This window comes from Myotis davidii, unplaced genomic scaffold (genome assembly GCF_000327345.1).
Source record: "Myotis davidii unplaced genomic scaffold, ASM32734v1 scaffold61, whole genome shotgun sequence".
Classification (NCBI taxonomy): domain Eukaryota; kingdom Metazoa; phylum Chordata; class Mammalia; order Chiroptera; family Vespertilionidae; genus Myotis; species Myotis davidii.
The window spans coordinates 510,973-515,517 of record NW_006291729.1 but is presented as its reverse complement, the minus strand read 5'-3'; positions in this window follow the sequence as shown (position 1 = coordinate 515,517).

The window sequence follows — 4,545 nt, the reverse complement described above, 5'->3', positions numbered from 1 at the left end:
CAGGACCAGAGGTGGGGAGGGGGCCTGGGTGGGGGCACTGAAGAGCCCCGGTGCTGCTCCCACAGGCGGGACCTCAGGCCAGGCCACACCCTGAGCCTCGGGAGTGGGGAGCTGGTCCCGGCGCAGCGAGGCCCTCCCAGGTGCACACCTGGTGTTTGGTGGGGATTGGGAAGCAGGTGGGTCTTCACGGAGAACCCCGGGGTCTGCATGGAGGGCTCCCTGGAGGCGGTGGAGGAGGAGAAACAGGTCAGGGAAGCTGCTGTGGACAGAAAGGAGGGCGTGTCAGGACACTCCACCAGCTCCAGCCCATGTTCCGATGAAGACACCGAGGCTCAGAGTGGACCTCAGAGACGCAGCAGGTGTGCAGTGCATTTCTAATGCCTTCTTGCTGTGAGGTGAGCAGGCTCCCACCACCCACAGAAGCCGAGGGTGGGCCCTTTCGTCCCCCAAGTCCTGTGATTTCTCTCTAAACCTTTCCATCCGGCCCTGCAGGCAGCAGTCGGGTCTCTTTCAGGGTCGTGGGAGGGAAACCCTTCCTCGGAGCCCATCCCTGTCTGTTCGGTGTCAGCAGGCACTTGTGGGCCGAGCGGAGAGCCGGGGTCCTGGTTCACAGGGCTCACTCGTGGTTCTGGAAGCACCGCCAGCACAGTGGCTGCTGCGGGGTCCCTGGAGAGCACCCCAGGAGAGCAGACGGGAACTCGGGTGCATCTCCGGCAGGGCAGGTCCCTGCAAACCCGAGACCCCGTGTGGTGTGGTGAGGCCGGAGGACTCCGTGCCTTCGCTTTTCCCCGAGCACACATTTTACATCCTTAGTTGCTTGTGGCACATTTGGTTTAAAATGAGTTGAAATCCGAACCTTCAAGAGAAATTAGAAATCTCCCTTTAACTTTGAAAGGAGTTCACTTCCTGGCCAGGATCCAGCGTGAGGAGCTCCACCTACCAGTGGGAATGACCTTGAGGCGTTGGGAGCAATCCTAGTGGCGGGAGAGGAGGGCCTGCTGGGAAGATACCGACAGGACGGAGGGCAGGGCACAGAGGAATACTGCGGGCGCAGTGCAGAGTGACCCGGGCGGCCTGGCCCTGCCCAGGGGCCCCCATCCTGCTGCTGCTGGTGCCTTCGGGGAAAGTGCTGGGCACCAGCAAAGCGGGTGTCGCTTCCTCCCTTTTCCTCTGAAACCTGCGATCTGATTAATTCCCAGACACACCCCAGGTACCGCCTCCTGATGAGCCAGAGTCCTGGCCGCCCGGCCGCCCGGCCGCCCGCGGCTGTGATTGCGGCTTCCTGCGCGGCCGGCCCCTAGCAGGATGCACCCGCATCCGCCCGCATCCGCCCGCAGCCAGCCCCGCGGCCTGGACGCTGGGCCGAGAGGAAAGGGCGGGAGCGGTGTTCCCGGAGCTGCCGTGTTTCGTGACAAATGTCTTGGTTTTTCCAAAAGAGGGAGGGACTCTGGCCCGTTTGCTGGAGGCCCGGACAGGCTTGGACGAGCTGAGGTTCAACCGTTTCTGCTGAGTCGTCGCCTTTCTCTCCTTCCCCCAGAAATAAGGGGAATTGTTGGTAAAAAACAAACCCACACACGTGTATACACACCCACAGCGGTGAACACGTGAAACAAACCCACACACGTGTATACACACCCACAGCGGTGAACACGTGAAACAAACCCACACATGTGTACACACCCACACAGCGGTGAACATGTGAAACACACACGTGTACACACCCCCACAGCGGTGAACACAGAAAAAGTTGCATTTCAACGGGAAAAAGTCGGACACAAAAGGTGGCATCAGTAATGCTCGTCCCGTCCTCAGACAAAAATGCAGTACTTTGTTCACCAAGGATCTCCTTCATTCTGATGCCTTAAACGCCGCATGCACACAGGCTCGCTGGGTCACGGAGTTTTGGACACCCCTTCCGTCTCACACTCAAGGCCTCCTGTCCTCTCTGTGGTCCGGGTCGCGGGGCTGACCCTCTGTGCCGTAGCGATCGGGTCACCTTAGCACAGACTCCTGATGGAGGTCAGGAAACGGACTCACTCAGGCCTCCCGACCCCTCCGGCTGAGCCCTCTCGTTCTCTGTCTGACCAGGTCCCTCATCCTTCAATGGCCTGCTCCAGCTCCTCCCGCCCTGGGGACCCCTCCCCCCTGCTCTTCCAGCGCCTGGGCTCACGGGGCTCCCTGGGCTCTAGCCGTCTCCCTGTGGGCAGATGCTCCCCTTGCCTGCATCTGTCTTTCCCACCAGATGGGGACTCTTCAAGGTCAGCTCTGCTGTGTTTACTGGATTTATTTATGTCTCGCCTGGTGTTCTTGGTGCCCGCCGAATGGTTGAACGGGGATTGTGGGTACTCGGGTGGTTTTTGTGAGTATTAATAAACCGTGAGGTTGGGAAAAGCAGCTGGCCCTGGGTGAGCCCTTTGCTGTGTTCCTGTGACCCTGAGACCTTCCACGGTCTGGTCCAGCGATTGGCAGCCTCGGGCGGGGCCAGGGCGGGAGGGTGGCCACGCCTGGGAGTGCAGGCGTTTACCTGGGAGCCAGGAATGTCCTCACTTTGGGTGGGGCGGAGGATGGGGCTGGAAGGCCTCTGAGAGGGCAGTCGCCCTGTGGAGCTCACATGGCAGCTACTCACTGACCAGCTGGAGACTTGCTTGGCTAAGAGATGGGAGTCCCCGCGCGGCCGGTGCGGCTCAGCGGCTGAGCGTCGACCTATGAACCAGGAGGTCACGGTTCGATTCCCGGTCAGGACACAGGCCCGGGTTGGGGGCTCCATCCCCAGTGTGGGGCATGCAGGAGGCAGCCCATCCATGTTTCTCTCTCTCCCTCTCCCTTCCTCTCTGAGATCAATAAAAATAGTTTTTTAAAAAAAGCGAGATGGGAGGAGGATCGTGGGGCCCCCAAAGAAGGAAAGTGGCGAATACAGGCCGTTTCCCCAGAAAAGTGGGGCTTGAGCGTGATCTGCCCGTAGTTTCCCTTTAAGCTCTGGGCAAAGGAACGAGGAAGTTCAGTGCTGCGCAAAGGCCGCTGGTGACTCCGGCCAAGACGCCCGGGGAGTATTTTTAGTTCTGCTCCGGGACTGGACGTGCAGGGAAGACAAACAGGTTTGGTGAGGAGACGACAGTGCAGGCTGTTGACTGTGAAAAGCTGGGCTTCTGCGGCGGTCACAGCGGTAAAGCCCCACAGGGAGCACGGCCACCGCGTCACCCGCGTCACCCGCGTCCCTGGGCGAGGCCGGGAGCTGGCGGTGCCAATGCCCTCGCCGAGGCCCGGTGCCAGCCGCCTGGTGCTCTCCCCGCGTGGCCTCTCTCCGTGGACACCCTGTCACCTGGCCATGTCCCCGTGCTTCTCTGGGGGCTGCCTGAGCTCAGGGGACCCCGTCCTCCACTAGAGAAAGAGCCGCCTGTGAGGGTCCTGAGGCTGGTGTGTGTGTGTGAGTGTGTGCGTGAGTGTGTGTGAGTGTGTGCACAAGTGTGTGCATGTGTGTGTGAGTGTGTGTGTGTGAGTGTGTGTGAGTGTGTGCATGAGTGTGTGCATGTGTGAGTGTGTGTGAGTGTGGGTATGTGTGTGCACAAGTGTGTTCATGTGTGTGAGTGTGTCCATGTGTGTGCACAAGTGTGTGCATGTGTGTGAGTGTGGGTATGTGTGTGCACAAGTGTGTGCATGTGTGTGTGAGTGTGTGTGTGTGAGTGTGTGTGAGTGTGTGCGTGAGTGTGTGTGAGTGTGTGCACAAGTGTGTGCATGTGTGTGCGTGAGTGTGTGTGTGTGAGTGTGTGTGAGTGTGTGCGTGAGTGTGTGTGAGTGTGTGCACAAGTGTGTGCATGTGTGTGCGTGAGTGTGTGTGTGTGAGTGTGTGTGAGTGTGTGCGTGAGTGTGTGTGAGTGTGTGCACAAGTGTGTGCATGTGTGTGCGTGAGTGTGTGTGTGTGAGTGTGTGTGAGTGTGTGCGTGAGTGTGTGTGAGTGTGTGCACAAGTGTGTGCATGTGTGTGTGAGGGTGTGTGAGTGTGGGTATGTGTGTGCACAAGTGTGTGCATGTGTGTGAGTGTGTGTGAGTGTGTGTGCATGTGAGTGTGTGTGTGTGAGTGTGTGCATGCGTGTGTGTGTAAGTATGCATGAGTGTGTGTATGTGTGCATGAGTGTGTGCACGTGAGTGTGTATGTGTGAGTGTGCACAAGTGTGTGTGCATGTGTGTGTATGTGTGTGTGTGCATGTGAGTGTGTGTGTGCATGTGAGTGTGTGTGTGTGAGTATGTGTGAGTGTGTGCAGGGATGCAGAGAGGAGGGGCCTCTGGGATGAAGGCAAGGCCACCTGAGGGTTCAGGGTTCCAGCCCAAGTGAGTCAAAGGTTGGCTGAAACCCAGTGTTCCTCCTGACCTCAGAGGAGGCCCAGCTGCCGGCGTGGCCTGGGGCGTGGCCTGCCCGGTGGCCTGTCCTGTGGGATCCAGGCGGAGGGGGTGCCGGGAGAGGAGACGGCTCTCAGCTCGCAGACCTGCTGCCCATAGAGCCGGGCAGGGGGGAGGCACCTGGACGTGCGGCGCGGCCCCAGGGCGCAGC